The 20,303-nt window shown below is 34.5% G+C and overlaps 1 long non-coding RNA gene across 2 annotated transcripts in view; it reads left to right on the top strand.

The window, feature by feature from the left end:
* LOC145722134 (uncharacterized) overlaps positions 1 to 20,285 on the top strand; it is a 64,503-nt gene extending 44,218 nt beyond the window's left edge. Inside the window, exons 4-5 of one of the 2 annotated variants that reach the window (XR_014146183.1) lie at positions 8,349 to 8,427; positions 18,320 to 20,285. This is a non-coding gene — a long non-coding RNA (uncharacterized LOC145722134). Of the gene's footprint in view, positions 1 to 8,348; positions 9,090 to 18,319 lie in introns of those variants that run through there. The other variant, XR_014146182.1, reaches the window with a different exon arrangement.
* The last annotated feature ends 18 nt before the right edge of the window (positions 20,286 to 20,303 follow it).

Below are 20,303 nucleotides of genomic sequence, written 5' to 3'. Positions count from 1 at the left end.
AAAATAAAATAAAATAATACGTTTCTATATTTCAATACAGTTCCCTAGTTTGTAACATTCTTCAGTGAAATAAAATATTAATATGCCCAAACCATCTTTTAAAATATGTATTTAAGCCTTGAATTTTATGATCAATTAACCTCAAATTGCTATAAAATAGTGACAGTATTATCTCTTTTTGCATTTGGCCAACTAGATTACCACCAGAGGATATTTCTTTGTCACTAGAAACCTGCTTTACAATATAACCTTATACCACACTGTGTTACTTTTATTGAATTCTTTTTAATTTTCGCTAAATGAGAATACCTAATGAGTTCCATGGTTTTTCACATTAAGAGTCCTTTCCATAATGACCATTTTATGAAGGTTAAAATCAAATTATTGAAATATCTCTCCCTAAGTTCCTATGCTTTCCTTTTTTTATCCCTGTAGCTCATGTACTTGATTTTTTTTTACATTTATTTTCTGTTCTTTTCTATTTCCATTAGGAGGATTTTACTAAAGGGTGTTGAACCTTTCAGATCTTCTGTCATTATTATACAGCAGACTTTATTAAAAAATGAAAGCTCGATTATTCCTGCATGCCCCCCCACCCATATCTGTACCAAGGAGCAATAGGAGCTTTTGTATAATATGATATAAAAAAATGAAAGAAAGCAGTGAAACTAGTTTTTCTCTGACAAAAGTACCACATAGTGGATTAAAGTATGCTAATGCTTGATGTTGCCTATTAAGAGCTTTGACTTAAGAAATATGTTAGGGAAAAGCTTATTAAGCAGATAAACCCAGAAATCTTAGTCACTTTATTGAATAACAGTTTTTTTCTCACTCTACATCCATTGGGTGTAATGGGAACCAGTGGAAAGACAGGGTGGTGTGCAGACACTGCTTTGCAGGATTGTCAGTAGGAACTGGGATTTTCTGATAGTCACAGAAGGATGAGTTTTCAACAGTGCTGGGTAAATTTGTCAGGTGTTTTTAGTTTTTTGCTGTTTAATAAAGCAAGTGTTCTTAATAAACTTGTTTTGTTTTATGTAGACTTTAAAAGAAGAACTGTAACTTTTATTTGCAGTTTGGCTTATTAGAAATCAAAAGCATTTATAAACATTACCTTGATATAAAGATAAAATTGCCAAATAGGACATCTAATGTCAGAAACAATTAATACATTTTTAAATCAGTTAAAGAACCAGTTCCATTCATTTAACAAAGCTTAATGACAACAACTATATGCCAGGAACTGAGATAATATTTTACTGGGTTTTTAATATTTATTGGAGATTATTAAAATTTTATTAGAAGAATATTTAAACTATTTATTGATTTTGCCTATTTGTTTACATCATCATGGTTTCTCTTTACTTTTACTGATAACCTAATATGAATTAACATAGAGAGCATTTGCTGCAAACCCCTAAAGTATGTATCTCCTCTTCACAAAAAGGTGAAATTATAAACGAAATTTTATACTGGCATTCTGCACCATTATAAAGATGACACTTTTTACTCGAGTCATGAAATTTAGATCACAAAGAATTTAGATTCCTCATGGAGAAATTAAACCAGTCTTCACCATCTTGAACTGAATCACTATCACATAACTATTTTGGGGGATATACTGTGAATTACAGATTATTAAATAAAAATGTATTTTGGTGCTTAAGCTGTATTTAATTATCAAATGTAAATGAATTTTGATGTGTGTAGTATCGTCTATTATTGCACATATCCGAAAGAAACAGTTGGTAAGATTTGTTGTTGGATTCAGTACAGGGATTTTAAAGTTGAATGTGTTTTTACATTTTACCTGAAAAGTAATGGTAAATCAAAGAAGTTAGGAGAAAGGGAGGACTTGCAATTTAAGACTTTTGTCACTTAAGTGACTTACTGAAATTCTCCATGACTCAGTTCTCTTATCTTTTAAATAAGTACGTAACAGTATACATGGTAAATCATGTGTGATTGTGGTAATTAAATAATGTGGGTAAAACACATAACATAGTGCTGGGTACATATTACTGGATGGATGTTAGGTTTTTTTAATCATTATGAATGTTTTTCATGAGTTCTGATTGGGCACAGTAGATTGGAGGTGATATATCTCTTATGTTAAAATACTTTAGTATATATTTTTTTTTTAATTTTTTTTTTATTCTTATGTTAATCCCCATACATTACATCATTAGTTCTAGATGAAAAAATACTTTAGTATATTGATAGGACTGAAATTCAGATAAATGGATCCTTGGTCTTTATCTGAAGTATTAATTCCTAGTACCATATTTTAACAGTTAAAATTTTAATCTGGAATATAACAAGGGAAGTGTACCCAAATGATAATAATTCAGACTGGAGCAGGGTTTCAAGCCATGATTGGCATATTGAGCTGGGAAAATCTTTGTTACCAGCAGGGGGCTGGGCTTCTGTATTGAAAGGTATTTACCAGCATTCCACTAGATGTCCACCAAATGGTGAAACCAGACTACCGAATATTTTGGAGCACAAAACTCTCCTGATTGAGAACCAGTGAACTAGGGGGAATCATGTAAGCTTTTTAAAATATATAAAAAGCTTTAGCATATAGAAGAGGAATTGACTGATTCATTGTAAACCAGAAGACAGAAGGAAGCATTGATTGATAAATTTAGAAAGAGCTTAATAGAAGAACATTGTTATAGATTGAGCTAGCTAAAAATAGAATGTAGAATGCAGTGACTAGTGAGTCAGCATCTTCTCAGCTTAGATGAGTGATCAGAGGCAGGATCACAGAGTTGTGCTGGATATTTCTTTCCTGGGAGGGTGTCTGAAATCTCTTAGATCACCTTTAATGATAAGATGCTCTCATTTTGGAAGGTATAATGATGTAGTTTGGGAAATCATTCCAATTGAGGTTATAGTTGAGGCCATGAGGATAACTGAGCTCATTCTCTCTGAGAGCAAGAGAAGGTAACAGCATGGTGTGAACTGGGTTTTAGGGAATGTCCATAATTTAAAAGAGGGAGCCTGGAATGCAGCGTACCTCATTGACCCTATAGTGTGTCAGGAAGGATGAAGGGAAACCAAGAAAGTCAAGGAATTTCTTTGAAAAAATTTAATAAAATTGATAACCCCCCTAGCGAGTCTTATCAAAAAGAAAAGAGGAAGTAACCAAATAAATAAAATCACAAATGACAGAGGAGAAATAACAACCAACATCACAGATACAAACAATTATGAGAGAATATTATGAAAAACTGTATGCTAACAAACTGAACAACCTGGAAGAAATGGATTATTCCTAGATGATATAAATTTTCAAAACTGAAATAGAAAGAAAACTTGAACAGACCAATAACCAGCAAAGAAATTGAATCAGTAATAAAAAATCTTCCAACAATCAAAAGTCCAGGGGCAGATGGCTTCACAGGCAAATTTAACCAGACATTTAAAAAAGAGTTAATACTTAGTCTTCTCAAACTATTCCAAGAAATAGAAAAGGAAAATTTCGATTCATTCTATGAGGCCAGCATTACCCTGATACCAAAACCACCCAAAGACACCACAAAAAAAGAGAACTATAAGCCAGTATCTCTGATGAACATGGATGCCAAAATTCTCAATAAAATACTAGCAAACCAAATCCAAAAAGTACATTTAAAGAATCATTCACCATGATCGAGTGGGATTTACTCCTGGGCTGAAGATGTGGTTCAGTATTTGCAAATCAATCAGTGTGATACACCACATTAATAAAAGAAAGGATAAGAACCCTATGATCTTTTCTGGGGCGGCTGGGTGGCTCAGTCGTTAAGCATCTGCCTTCATCTCAGGTCATGATCTCAGGGTCCTGGGATCGAGCCCCGCATCCGGCTCCCTGCTCAGCGGGAAGCCTGCTTCTCCCTCTCCCACTACCCCTGCTTGTGTTCCCTCTCTCGCTGTGTCTCTCTCTGTCAAATAAATAAATAAAATCTTAAAAAAAAAAAACCCTTTAAAAAAAAAAAAGAATGATCCTTTCAATAGATGCAGAAAAAGCATTTGGGTAAGTACAGCATCCATTCATGATAAAAACCCTCAACAAAGTAGGGATAGAGGGAACATACCTCGACATCACAAAGGCTGTATCTGAAAAACCCATAGTTAATATCATGCTCAGTGGGAAAAACTGAGAGCTTTGCCTCCACAGTCAGCAACAAAACAAGGATGTTCACTCTCACCATTGTTATTTAATATAGTACTGGAAGTCCTAGCCACAGCAATCACACAACAAAAAGAAATAAAAAACATCCAAATCAACAAGGAAGAAGTCAGACTTCCACTATTTGCAGATGACATGATATTCTATATAGAAAACCCTAAAGATGCCACCAAAAAACTTCTAGAACTGATATTCAATAAAGTTATAGGATGCAAAAACAACATACAGAAATCTGTTGCATTTCTATACATCAAAATAAAGCACAGAAAGAGAAATCAAGGAATCCATCCCATTGTTCCAAAACTATAAGATACCTAGGAATAAACCTAACCGAAGAGGTAATAAACCTGTACTCTGAAAACTTTAAAACATTTATGAAAGAAATTGAAGATGATACAAAAACGGAAAAACATTCCATGCTCATGGATTGGAAGAACAAATATTGTTAAAGTATCTGTATTACCCAAAGCAATCTACACATTTAATGCAATTCCTATCAAAATACCAACAGCATTTTTCATAGAGCTACAACAAACTGTCCTAAAATTTGCATGGAACCACAAAAGACCTCAAATAGCCAAAGCAACCTTGAAAAAGAAAAGCACAGCTGGAGGCATCACAATTCCAGACTTCAAGTTGTATTACAAAGTGCAGTATATGGCACAAAAATAAACTCCTGGATCAATGGAATGGAATAGAAAACCCAGAAATGAACCCACCACTATATGGTCAGTTAATCTTTGACAAAACAGGAAAGAATATCTGAAGGAAAAAGGGTCTCTTTAACAAATGGTGCTGGGAAAAGTGGACAGCAACATGCAGAAGAATGAAACTGAACCACTTTCATACAGAAACACAAAAGTAAATTCAAAATGGAATACAGACCTAAATGTGAGACAGGAAACCATCAAAATCCTAGAGGACAACGCAGGCAGTAACCTCTTTGACATTGGCCATAGCAATTTTTACTAGATATGTCTCCTGAGGCAAGGGAAACAAAAGTAAAAATAAACTACTGGGATTTCATCAAAATAAAAAGCTTCTGCACAGCGAAGGAAATAGTCAAAAACCTATTGCATAGGAGAAGATATTTGCAAATGATATATCTGATAAAGGGCTAGTATCCAAAATATATAAAGATCTAATAAGGTGGCGCCTGGGTGGCTCAGTCGTTAAGCGTCTGCCTTCGGCTCAGGTCATGATCCCAGGGTCCTGGGATCGAGCCCCACATCGGGCGCCCTGCTCGGCGGGAAGCCTGCTTCTCCCTCACCCACTCCCCCTGCTTGTGTTCCCTCTCTCACTGTGTCTCTCTTTGTCAAATAAAAAAACCAAAATCTTAAAAAAAAAAAAAAAAAGATCTAATACAACTCAACACCCAAACAACAAATAATTGAATTAAAAAATGGGCAGAAGGCGTGAATGGATATTTTTCCAAAGAAGATATACAGGTGGCCAACAGATACATGAAAAGTTACTCAACAGCACTCATCATCAGGGAAATACAAATCAAAACTACAATGAGATATCACCTCACACCAAAGAGATTGGCTAAAATTAACGACACAAGAAACAAGTGTTGGTGAGGGTGTGGAGAAATGGGAACTCTCTTACACTGTTGGTGGGAATGCAAAGTGGTACAAACGCTGTGGAAAACAGTATGGAGGTTCCTCAGAAAGTTAAAAAATAGAACTACCCTATGAACAAGCAATTGCACTACTAGGTATTTACCCAAAGGATATGAAAATATTAATTTGAAGGGATACATGCACTGATGTTTACAGCAACATTGTCTACAATAGCCAAATTATGGAAAGAGCCCAAATGTCCATCAATTGATGAATGGATAAAGAGGATGTGGTATATGTATGTATAGATACATACATACAAAATACAATGGAATATTACTTAGCAATAAAAAAGAATGAAATCTTGCCATTTGCAATGATGTGGATGGAGCTAGAAAGTATTATGCTAAGGGTAATAATCAGAGAATGACAAATACCATATGATTTCATTCATATGTGGAATTTAAGAAACAAAACAAATAATCATAGGGAAAAAAAGAGAGAGGCAAATCCAAGAACGGACTCTTAACAATAGAGAACAAACTATGGTGACCAGAGGGGAGGTGGGCGGAGGGGGAGAAGGGTTAAATAGGTGATGGGGATTAAGGAGTGCACTTGCTAGGATGAGCACTAGGTGTTGTATGTAAGTATTGAATTAATAAATTGTACACCTGAAACTAATACTACACTATATGTTAACTAACCAGAATTTAAATAAAAATTTTTAAAAAAGGAAATAAAGTATTAAGAAAGTTTTAAAGAATGGATGGCTAGTATTGTCAATTGAAAAGTGAAAGTCTGTTAATAGAGAAAAGACCAGTTTATTTAATATGTAGAAAGTCAGGGTGAGAAAAGTATCCTCTAAAATGCTGAATGTTTTATAAACATTGATCTTTATTAATACTAACAACTTTATGAGTATATAAGCCAGATGCTACATTGTGAGGAGTTAAATAGGACTAGGTTATGAGGAAATTGACATGAAGGTGGCTGCATTGATTATATGCTTGATAAACTAGAGGGAGCAATAGGGTCAATAAAATAAAGTTGTTGTTTTTATTTTTCAGGAGATATGGGACTTGGGCACTTTTGGAAATCTAAATTAAGATGAAATAAAAAAAATATTAGGGGGGAGATAATTATTAAAAAACAAAAGGCACCTTACTGGTTAAAAAGGTTAGGATCGTAGGCTTTCTTGGTTTTTTTATCCACTTTATTTGATACTGGATAACAGATTAGGGAATGCAAATGGAAATACAGCTATTGTGAGATTACGTGCAAGATCAGAGTTCCTAACAGTTGGGGAGGAGAGAGTTTGAGGCTTACAGCGCTGGATTTGAATTTTGGCTCTACCATTTATTCCCTTTGTGACTATCAGCAATTTATTTTGAACTTTCTGAGCATTGGATTTTTCTTTTTTCTTCCGTCTGGGAGTGTTCTTATAAAACCAAAACCATGCACCCATGTGAAGGAAGTATTTAGCACATTATCTGAAATGTGTTCAGCGCTCATTGGATAGGTGCTAGAATTGCCATTGTCGTCACCGAAGGATATTCTAAGATCTTCTCTTCTAGTGAGACAAGGAGAAAAAGTATATTAAAGAATCAACAAGAGTAGAAAGTGCTAACATTTGCACAGCTTATGAGTGAATAGATGAAAGAATACAGGGATTATCAGTTAAGGATGAAGACCAGGTTTTTTGTAGTGGCCAGTGACTAATGAATTTGCTCATCTCTGGGTCTTTTCATAGCATAATGTTTGACCACAGAGCAAAGGGAGAGAAAACAGTGATACATGGTTGGAACCAATTAATCGGATTCATGTGATTCTGTTATTTTGAGATTTGTTAGTCTCAAGTCACTACTAACAAAGTATCCTGGATTTTTATAGCTTATTGCATATTTTACCTAATATGTATAGACCATATGTATAAACACTGTAACTGAATTATTTCTTAGTGTAAACATGAGTGTATACCAGGTTTTCTCAGCTTCAACATGACTGGTCTGTTGGACTGGATAATTCTTTGTCACTGGGGACAGTCCTATGCACGGCAGAATGTTTAGCAGCATCCCTGCCTCTCCTCATCTGATGAAAGTTGCACCCCTATCAACGTTGTGATAATCGCACATGTCTTCAGACATTGCCAAATGTGCCCTGGGGGAGTGGGGAACAAAACTGTCTTCAGTTGAGAACCACTGGAATATTCTCATATCTAAAATAGTTGCTAATACAGATAAAATGAATAAACCTGTGTGAAATTTAAATTTATAAAACAATTGCCAGCTTTTATGTCTCAGTAGCAATTCTAAATAGATTTCTGTTGCTGTATAAGACCAACAGGGCTGTAAATTTACATTTTTTCTGACAGGGAAAATCTTAAAGATAGGCTATACTGCATAACAAGAATATAAATAATTATTCTACCTGTATACTTTGTTTTTACTTGAGGACATTTTAAACACTGCTAATTTATCCATTTTTGCTTTAATTATTTACCAAGGCAGAGTGGTTAGTTCTATATATTTTTAGATTCTATAAATATTCTTGAATATTTCATTACATATTTCCAATGTGTTAAGCAAAAATTGTGTTTTATTTTCCAGTTGTTTTTTATCCTTATTGCTGGTAGCTGCAGTGGTGTGGAAGATCAAACAAACATGCTGGGCTTCTCGGCGGAGAGAGGTATCAGTAATATTACTTAATCTTTTGTTTAAAGATCTGAGTAAACATGAATCTGTATTGCTTAATTAACATGTGCCACTCATGTACAGAGTTTCAAATCAGCTTTACTTATTAAGATTGAACAAATCGATCTAGAATTTTTAAGCTTTAGAGCAAACTTTACTACTGTCATTTTAAGTCAGTATCTGTAGAAACATTGGTTAATTGCAATGTTAATTGCAAACAGTTACTTTAAATAGTGTTAGAATTCATATTGAATATATGTATTAATACTGTTAAGTGATTTGCAATCTCTTTAGGTAGTTATAAAAACTATTTTTATAAGTATCTCTGTTGTAATTTAAAAGAAAATTCTCACTGATAAATATTTATTTTTGGTTTTTATCGCCTAGATTTTTTTAAGTAATTAAATCTTTACCATTTCATGATTATCTGATAATTCAAGTATGCTTGAAGTGCACCTCAATTTGATACATTTCTGTGTCAGAATTAATCATTTATGTTCCCTCTAATCCTAAAATTGATAAAAACAGTAGTACTCTTGCAGAATAACTAAGGATATAAATAGTTTCTTAACTTTGTATATATTAGTTAATTGAAAGGAACAAAGCAATATGATAATCTGGGAATAAAAATGTGCAATAGATTTATTGTTCTATACTTATATAATAAAAAAGCAAGTTTCTGTTTTTATTAATATTATAGTCTATGAGTATTAATATTAGCATGCTGTTATTAGCATTATTACTCTTCTATTTGCTGATGCATTTCCCAGTATATTTTTATATATATAATTTTGTGCAACAATATAAAGCAGTAGTATAATTGCTTACCATCTTTTTCTCCACATAGAAAATATTATATTTGAAGATTTAAAACTAACCCAGAGTATTCTAAGCTATATAATTAGTGAATGAGAATGAGTTCTTCTTAATTATTCTTCAGTTTTCAAACATCCATTAAAACTCAGTGCTGCCTATAATATGTTTGCAAACTTGACAGCCCTCCCCTAGAAATAAATAATTCATCTTGATCATCTCCGTCTCTCTGATTTTCAGTATATGGCCAAGGCAATATCAATGAGAATATACTTGGTATGACCCTATGATAAAAGTACTCCAATTAAAAAAGATCTTATTAAATATAAATACATAAATATTTGGCAAGAAGTGGAATTCTGTGTGGAGATAAGCAGTCTTCTACACATGTTAAACCATCTGTTAGATGAAATTATGGATTCAGGAAAGTAAAAACAATCAGTAGGCAGGCACTGGGAAGGCCTTCCATAATGGCATAGGCCAAATGACAATTTATGCTTCTAATCATTGGAAAAGAAGTCAAGATCAATCAGGGACCCTGGGTTCTGACCTCAATATGACTAACACTGTGTAAATATCTGGTTTCTAAAGTTTATAAAATGGAACTATGTGGGTGTAGCATTGTGAAAAGATCAGTGTACGACTACGTCATTAACTAATTTCTGAAAATGGGTAAGTGTCCTAATTGAATTTCCTTCCCTCTAAAGAGAAGGGATTCGGGCGCCTGGGTGGCTCAGTTGGTTAAGCGACTGCCTTCGGCTCAGGTCATGATCCTGGAGTCCTGGGATCGAGTCCCACATAGGGCTCCCTGCTCAGCGGGGAGTCTGCTTCTCCCTCTGACCCTCCGCCCTCTCATGTACTCTCTCTCTCATTCTCTCTCTCAAATAAATAAATAAAATCTTTAAAAAAAAATAAAGAGAAGGGATTGTACTATATAACTAATTCCTCAAGCTCTAGGAATATTTATATAGAATAACTAAAGTTTAGAAATAGTGTTAAATATTTGAGAAAACTAATGTGAATAGTTCATTTACCTATAAAACTTTCATACTTCTCAAGATGAGAAATTGCTTTTGGTTAGGATTATATCAATTCAAGGAAATAATGTTGTTTTGCATATTAGAAGTTCTGACAAGCTGATATTAAACTTTAACTTTTAAAATACAAATTTAATTTATCTTTTTATTGGAAGTCAAAATCTTTCAGAATATGTGTTGCACATGGACAGAACAAGGGAGAAATAGGAAGGGAGAACTAGATTAGGACCACTGGGCCATTTCTAATCTGTGCTCCTAAATATTACCATGTCCTCTTGATATTCCCTCAATACAATGCCCCTCTTTCTAGAGCTCATCTAGGTAGTGAGTCTTATAATAATGATTGAATTTAATTTGCTACCTCTACTGAAGTACAAAATTTATCTTATTGAGAGGTCATGTGATGTTTATAATATCATGTTAAAAATATTGTGAGGTGTTTTCTCAAATATAATTTTACTGATCTTTTGAATACAGAATTCTAAATGTTTGGAAACCATTCATATGTGGATGCCCAAGTAAAGATGCCATTTTGGTGACTCACAGATCTGTTATTAGATAATAATTTTATATTATTAAAGATTGTCATTTTGGTCTTAAAGACCCAAAGACTTTTATCTACTATTATATTAGTTGTAGCTAATATAATAACTCCATTTATAGACTTTATTTGGATGGAGGTTAAAATGTGTTTTTATTTGATCCTCCCTTTATTTAGTTTTAACTATTAGGTTAACACAAATATTACCAAAAGGGAAAGATCCCAGTATGTTTTCTTTATGTGATATGTCACTTTCTCTAGCATTAAGACATCAACTATTGTAAGCCTCAGAAGACCCCTATGCTTAGTACAATGGCAATTTATTTGTAACCTTAAATGAAAATTATTTAAAGGATTCTCCCTTCTTAATATTTCTGTGATTTTGTTAGAGGAATTGTACTATTTGCTTTTCTAAATATTAGGACTGGGTTAAAATGAAAAAAAAATCTTTGGGTTTTTAAAATATATTGTTTAATTCAGCCAGGGATGTTGCTTTTTTAAAAAGAAACTATTTCAAGCTTTGGTTTCTATATTGTTTTTGTGGTATAATTTTAGTAACAGAAGCCTATTATTGATGTAACACTTTTTGAATAACACTCCTGACAATTCAGGGGCTCTTAAAAACACAAAAACACAACTACAAAGGATTTTCATTTTAATATACCTCTTCATATAGGAACTTCACATTCATTTCTATGATAACCCTATTAAGAATATGAACATTTTATTGTGGATGAGGTGCTGTGCTAATGAATGGAAACAATTGATCAGTGAAAATATTTTTAATACACTAGAAGGATGAGTTTTTTTTTAATAGTTTGTGCTTATTACAGAGGTATTAAAACATTTAATTTCAATGTTATATTCAATTTTAGATAAATAGTCATTACATTACAAAAATACTTGTTAGGAGCAAGTATATGTTAAAAGAAGTCTCTTGAAATATTGTCATGCTTAATAATCTTCATTTTTAAACTGAAATTTGAGTTTTTAGTAAGTACCATAAGGCACAAACCCATCAAAATATTTTAATTACTGCTTGCATTGAATATATTTAATCTTATATTTGACTAAGGTAAGTGAAAATATCCTGCATATCTTAATAGTTACAAGAATTTATTTATTTTTTTGGTTGAAAACATTTTTTCCCACATTTTGAGTAGTTTAATTATAGTTTGCCTCAGTGAAAATCTAACATCAGGGGTGCCTTAGTGGCTCAGTTGGTTAAGGATCCAACACTTGAATCTGGCTCCGGTCATGATCTCAGGGTCATGAGATCCAGCCTGGGGTTGAGCCCTGCCTTAGGCTCCTCACCGGGTGCAGAGCCTGCTTAAGATTCTCTCTCTCCTTCTCCCTCTGTTTCTCCCCGCCTCAGTACCTCCCACTACTTGTGCAGGAGTGCACATACTTTTCTCTCTCTTTAAAAAAGAAAAGTCTGGGTGGCTCAGTTGGTTAAGCACCCAACTCTTGATTTTGGCTCAGGTTATGATCTCAGGGTCCTGGGATTGAGCCTGTGTTGGGCTCTGTGGTCAACAGGGAGTCTACTTGCCTCCCTCTTTCTGCCCCCCCCATTTGCATATGCACACATGTGTGCGCACACTTGCGCTTTCTCTCTAAAATAAATAAATATTTTTAAAAAATCTAACTGCAAAATCCATATAATAATAGATTCCATTGGCAAATGTGAGGTTATTTATTTTTTTAAGAAAATATTTATTTATTTATATATTTGAGAGAGCAATCATGGTGGGGGTGGGGCAGGACAAGCCAAGGGAGAGAGAGAATCTCAAGCAGACTCCCCACTGAGTGCCAAGCTGGAGTGGGGCTCCACCCAGGGCTCAACCTAATGACCCTGATGTCATGACCTGAGCCAAATCCAAGAGTCAGTGGCTTAACTGACTGAGCCACACAGGGCCCCTAAGGTTATTTCTAATCAACTTCTTGTTACCAGTGGGTTTGTGTGTTTGAATGATTATTGCATTTCCTATATCAGCAACTTTTCCTTCTTTAATTCTCTTAAACTTGCAGTCTTTAAAAGTTTAAAAAATATATTAATATGGAGCTTTACCACATTATTTGCTTCTTTCATAATCATGTATGCTTTTCTAATGCTTAAAAATCAATAAAAACAACATTGCCTGAGATAAGACAATGTCCACTGAGCGACTGACCTTGTGTTTATGATGCGCTACTTTCATGCACATTTCATAATCATACTGCATGAAACCTAAATTTGAATTTAGCATTATCAGCCTGAAAGTTGAGTTAAAAATAAACTAAAACCCAGAGATAGGATTCTAGTAGCTCTGAGTAGCAAACTCTTCTAGAGGCAAATACAGTGCTTTTCCATCTATATCTAATTGTTTTATGGGCATAAAAATAGAAGAAGTAATAATATCATTAAGTTATACTTTACTGAGGTCATGTCATGGGTAAATAATTGATAGAATATTCTCTGAGGATATTCTAAATTTGTGGTAAATGGGTTCTTACTATTAATGCAGTGTCACAGTGTTTTATGAAATGAGTTGCTCTACCTCCTTAGACACCCAGCTTATTTAGAGAGAAAGGAGTGAGCACAGTGAAGAGAATAATGAGAAAATGTTATTTTGGGTGGAGAAATTAAACTTAATTATATACTATATATGCAACTTCTTATAGAATTTCTTAGTATTTTAAGAATCTATTTTATATAATGTTTAAACATTTTAATATCTAGATAAAGGTTTCCATAAAACATGTTCTTTTGTCAAAACAAGATTTTTTTAAACCATAAATAATGCACTCAAATCTCTCTCTTTGCATTTAATGGTCTTAGTGTTAATTTATTTTTTCTTATCATTTTCTCTTATTGGATTTCAAAATGTAATGATTCCCTTGCTTTAATTTTTTTCACTTTATCCTTAAGACTACAAATTACAGATGTTCATCATGCCTATTTATATTATCATAGATTTAAAGATTTTATTTATTTATTTGACAGAGAGACAGAGAGCACAAGCAGGGGGAGCGGCAGGCAGAGGCAGAGGGAGAAGCAGGCTCCCCACTGAGCAGGGAGCCCGACGCGGGGCTTGATCCCAGGACCCCGGGATCATGACCTGAGCCAAAGGCAGACGCTTAACCATCTGAGCCACCCAGGCGCCCCTATTATTATAGATTTAAAAATTAGCCTAAATCTACTTAAAAATGACTTGAATTGAGAAGTCAGATATGTATGGGGGCATATGATTTGAAAGTTAACTGATTCTTGCCTTCTATACCTGTTGCCAAAATCTTATTGTAGATATAGTGCTTTCATTTTGTTCAATTTAGTAAAGATGTATTAATCTCTTGCAATATTCCAGACAGATTGATAAATACTGCAGGTTTAAAGAAAAAGACACAGATCCTTTTTTTTTTGGAAATTCATAATTTTAGCAATTTCAATAAGATACACACACATACATGTACACAATCTCTAAGGAACACTTCAATTTACTTTGTTGTGGTGTCATCCATAGGGGGAGATATAGTATATTAAAAAGTTTTCTGGAAGTGGGATTAGTAATGGAAGTAAATGTAAACTGTTGCATAACTGTACATAGAGTTAATTTCTAACAAAAAATAAGATAAAAACTTTTAGCATTGTTTGTACTATACATTTATTAATACAATTATAAAAATTGCTAAAATTATAATATTTATTATTTGTTATCTTTAATTTAGACCCAATTTTTTATATAGCTTAATAAATGGCCCAGAATATTGAATTTCTGTCAATAAATTTTAATCCGATTCAACATAATATGTTACATATTTGATACATACACACATGTATCTCCTTATATATGTCTCCAATGTATATGCGTTTTTATACTAAAAAATTCATTGCTTTAAAATCCCAATTTAACTGAACATCCTGTATTTTCATTTGCTCTGTCTGGCAACCCTGTTTCCAATACAAATGCTCACTCTGGAGCTGAGGGGTAGCTTCAATGCTACAAAATCCACATGGACTGAGAGAGAGAGAAAGGACCAATTCTCCAAAGTTAAATGTTGATTTGTTTTCAAAACAAGGGGGAGTTACACTGGACAAACAAAAAATAGAAAATGTTTGCTTTGCATATTACTTATTAAAATTAAAAGAAAAACTCTTTGACGTAACAACTATATTTATAGGAATATAAAACATAAGCCTGCCTACTTTTTCAAAATATATTCATACAAAGATACTTATAGAGGGTTTTTTGTAGATCAACAAGTTTATGTCATTCAAAAAGCTTCTTGAAATAAGTATATTTTCTTATAATGGGATATTATGTAACTGGAAACTAAGAATATGGTAATAGGTATGTGTAAAATGAAACATTATTCCTTCATTCAACAAATATTTAATGAACAATTAGTATTGTTCCAAGCACATTTTTAAAGGAATAGAGCAGCAAACAAACAGGAATCATAGTTCTCGAAAACTACAGGTCTTATAAATATGTTATTAACTGGGAGATGCTGATATGTAGTATTATAATGTTTCCATCTGTGTAAATCACACACATAAACACCCACACATGCACTGTATTCATGGAGATTTTGAGAGAATTGCCAAGATTATCTCTGGTTGTGGGATTGGTATTTGGTAAAAAAGAATGATTATGTTATTTCTTTTTTTTTTTTTAAAGATTTTATTTATTTATTAGAGAGAGAACGAGAGAGAGCGAGTACATGAGAGGGGGGAGGGTCAGAGGGAGAAGCAGACTCCCCGCCGAGCAGGGAGCCCGATGCGGGACTCGATCCGGGGACTCCAGGATCATGACCTGAGCCGAAGGCAGCTGCTCAACCAACTGAGCCACCCAGGCGCCCGATTATGTTATTTCATAATTGTAACACAAACAACCAAATTTCAGGAAAGTAGAGGGCACAATCTAACATTTTGGAGTTGGGTATTTAACAAAAATAGTATTTCATCCTCACTCTAGAAGGTATATATTATTTCCCTTTTAGCTATATAAGGAATTTGAGGGGAGTTGTGTGCAATGACCAAAGCTCATAAGTAGTAAATGAAAGAGCAATGATTTTTAATTAAGTTTGTCAGATTCCAAAACTCAAGCTCTCTGAACCATACAAAGAACATTAAAGATAGCCTGAGTTTGAACAGGTTTGATTTACTGCTTATAGTCATAGTTGACCACTTATAATAGCCTATAAATCTGTTGTGGGGGAATATGCTGTATTTCAGCTAATATTATGATAACTCAATCATTATTTGATATACTACTTAGAAGGAAAATACAGTGACAATTAAACTATCCCATAGTACTCTCACCACTAAGAATATTTATTTTATACTTACTGAAACAGTTCTTATAGACTTACTTAGATAGAGATTTTATTATATATCATTCACCTAATATACATCAAAAGGAAAGTAGAAGCAGTAAATTGGTAAGGTATTGCTAAAACTTATTCACATTCATAGTCCAATTTTTTATAAATCATTTTTGATTCAGGTAAAAATGTTTTGTATCACATAGTATCATTGACTAGAAGAATTTAATTTGTGTCTGTGTAGGGCATGGCATATATATCATAAATGCCCTCTGGGCCAGTTGTGGTTGTGTGATTTCACTGATTATAAGACACATTATGGGAAAACAAGGTACGCCTGGGTGGCTCAGTAGTTAAGTGTCTGCCTTCGTCTCAGGTCATGATCCCAGGGTCCTGGGATCGAGTCCCACATCGGGCTCCTTGCTTGGCAGGAAGCCTGCTTCTCCCTCTGCAACTCCCCCTGCTTGTGTTCCCTCTCTCACTGTCTCTCTCTCTCTGTCAAATAAATGAATAAAATCTTTAAAAAAAAAAGATGGGAAAACAAAATGTCTTAGAATCAAAATATGGTAGGGCTTACTTTATAAGGTTTTTAGTACTAAGTGAGTTAATGCACACTAAGTGCTCACCTCTGCCTTTTCCTTACCAGACTTCAACAAATCTTAGCTGTTATTTTTGTTGATATGTAATATAAATAATGATTAACATTATATTATTCGTTAATATTAGTAACAGCAACTCCTGTATATCTTGGATTCTTCTGCTCCATGTATACTCTAACACAGTTGTTTTCAATTCAGTAGACCCTTTAGAATCACCTGTTGATCTTTAAAAAAATTATATTTATATATCCTTGAGCGCCACACCACTGTTCTACCCCCACCAGACCTATAAATCAGAATTTCTGTGAGGTTCAGCTGTATGAGTCTATTTTTATTTTTTTAATTTTTTAAAAAGATTTTATTTATTTACTTGACAGAGAGAGAGATAGTGAGGCAGGAACACAAGCAGGGGGAGTGGGAGAGGGAGAAGCAGGCTTCCTGCAGAGCAGGGAGCCCGACAAGGGGCTCAGTCCCAGGACCCTGGGATCATGACCTAAGCCAAAGGCAGACGTTTAATGACTGAGCCACCCAGGCACCCCATGAGTCTATTTTTAAAGCCCACAATCGATTCTAATGTACACCATTGACATTGAAACTTTGGCTTTTACTCTTAGAGAGATGGAAAACCACTGAAGGGTTTTCAATAGAGGAGGTAAGTGATTTGAGTTAAAAAAGATATGATTTTTAAACTGATAATTCTGCTGCTGTGTTGAGACCAGACTAAGATAGACAACTGTGGACATAGGGAGACTAGTAAGGAGGTTACTCCTCTAACTGGTGAGAGAGAATGATTGCTCAAATCAAAAGGTGGCAGTGGATATGGGAAGAAGTGATCAGATTATAGATATGTTTTGAAGATAACAAAATTGGATGGATGGGGAGGTGTGAGAAAGTATTAAACCAATCATGACTTCAAAAGAGTATAAACCAAGCATGACTTAAGGTTTTGCCTGAATAACTATAAAGATAAAATTGCCATCATATGAAATGGAGTTGATTGCAAGTAAAATTCGTTTGGGGGAAGGAGTTCAGTTTTTACATGTTAAGTTTGAGATATCTATTGGACATCCAATTAGATAAGTCAAAGAAGCAGGAGTTGGCTCTGGCATAAGGAAAAAGATTTGAGCAGGAGAGGTAAATTTGGAGTCTCAATATATCAATGGTATTTAAAGGCATGGGCCTGGTGATATCCCCAAAAGAGGAGGATTAAGCCCTAAGGCATTCATACTTAATGTAATGGGTTGAATATGTCCCCTCCCAAAGCCATATGTTGAGGCCCTAAACCCCAATGTTATGGTATCTGGAACTGAGGCCTTTAGGAGGTCTTTAGGCTTATGTGATATTGATATTCTCATGATGGAATTAGTGCCCTTTACAAAGAGGAACAGGGAAAGAATGCTTTCTCTCTGACAGTACACAAAGAAGAGGTCATGTGAGCACACAATGAGATGGAAGCTGTCTGAAAGCCAGGAAGATGGCCATCTCCAACAACCAAATCTGCCAGCACCTTGATCTTGGACTTCCTAGCCTTTAGAACTGTGAGAAACAAATGTCTCCTGTTTAAGTCATTCAGTTTATGGTATTTTGTTATAGGAGCCTAAGCTAAGACATTCAAGATATCAGAGAGAAGACAAAATCAGCAAAGAATACTATGAAGTTGGAGAAATGCTAAGTGAATGTGGACTCCTGGAAGCTGAGGAAACATTGTAGAAGAGAAAAGCATTTTCAACTGTCTCAGAGGCTGCTGATGGGCAAAGCAAAATTATAACTTAAAATTGATCCTTGGATTTAACCATTTGGAATTCATTTGTGACCCTGGCAAGAACAATTTTAATGGATCAATAGCTATGAAAGGTCAATTGAAGTGTGATTAAAAGAGAACAGGAGGCAATGACTTCTGGAGTACCAGTAAGAGGAGCTCCACGGACTTACAACCATAGCTGACAAACAATTAATAACTGGTGAAAATTATTTTTAAAACAAATAAACATCCATTTTAAATCTCTGGAATCTGTCTTAAGTGCATACAGTAAATAAAAAACCAATTATTCAAGAAAATCTAAATCTTAGTTAAAAAAAAAAAAAAGGCCTGTGGCATTTGAGCCATGACCTGCTCTCTTCTTCTCCCCTCTCAGCTCAGTATAACCAGCATTTCTCATCTCCCACCCGACCCTTGCCCAGTTATATATTGCAGAGGTTCTATTTCGGTAAAAGCAACTGAGATCTAAGACTCTCTTCCTTCACCAAGCCTTGTCTTGTAGGTCAGAGTTCTTCCTCAGGGAGAATAGGCTGAGAATTCCAGGGTCCCAATTGCCCTCATCACACTTTGCTCAAGGGGTGGAGATTTCATGCCAATAAAGACAATCTGAAAATATAAGAGGCTACCATGCCTGTCTGGGACCTTCCTCATGAAATAAGGGAGTCATTTGAGAGAGATATGGGCCACTCTCTCCATCAGCTCTGGAGCTGTGGCACAGAAATTTTTTCCAGGGGAATAAGTTTGTTTAAAACAAACTACAGAGAAGTTCAACCCTAATGGCTTCCTTGAAAAAGATGGACATTGTGGTAGTAAGCAATGCAGAAGAGGCTGATAGCTCCACCATAAATCAGCTAGAGGTTTACCAGAAAGATCCAGTGATAGAGAAAGTTAAGATCTCTCCTGGGTTTATAAAAAATGTCAAACACTGGTCTCAAATATTACCCTACAATGGACCCCAAATTAATTGAATCTGATTAGGAAGCAATTTAAACATCAGAGCATTATCAAAAACAGTAATCAGTTCTCAGTTCACGGAGGCTAACAGCTGGGTGTGATACCAAAGGAGGCAGGGGGCTTAATAGAAAGATCTTGGATAGACAGAAAGAGAGCCCTGATAAAACCAGTTATTCCACACGACCATGCACATGGCCAAAGCTGCACCCTCTGAGGAACAACATCACAGGCTGCACTGCAGAGAAAACAGACTTTACTAAAATAGCCCCACCAAGTCACTAAACAAATAGGCATGTAAAAACAAAACTTGTGTGTGGGGGGCGGGAAGAGAATCACTACACAGAATTGTTGTAATCTATTACCTAAAATGTCAGTGTTTTTCAACAAAAAATTATGGGACATGCCAAAAACGGGAATTGTGGCTCATAGGACAAATAGCAGCAGGCAACAGAACATGCTTGTCAGAGGGCTCAGCTGTCAGAATTAACTGACCAAGACTTCAGAGCAGCTGTTGTAAACATGTCCACAGAACTAAAGGAAACCATGATTGAGGTAGGATAGAAATATCTCATAAAACAGATAATATCAATAAAGATAAAATTATAAAAAAGGAGAAGCTAATGGAAAATCAGGAATTGAGAAGTACAAAACCATGATAAAAATTTTACTAGAAAGACTCAATGAGAGATTTGAACTTGCAGAAGAAGGAATTTATGAGCTTGAAAACGGATCAGTAGAGGTTATGAAACAAGAACAGAGAGAAAAAAGAATGAAGGAAAATAAACAAAGCCTAAGAGAAATACAGAATACCAGTAAGTGCACCAATATATGCATAAGAAGAGTACCACAAGGAAAAAAAAAAAA

The sequence above is a fragment of the Leptonychotes weddellii genome, chromosome 6, assembly GCF_054177405.1.
Source record: "Leptonychotes weddellii isolate Sample4059 chromosome 6, ASM5417740v2, whole genome shotgun sequence".
Lineage (NCBI taxonomy): Eukaryota > Metazoa > Chordata > Mammalia > Carnivora > Phocidae > Leptonychotes > Leptonychotes weddellii.
Note: the sequence above shows the minus strand (reverse complement) of the source record. Positions and strands in the feature narration are given on the sequence as shown.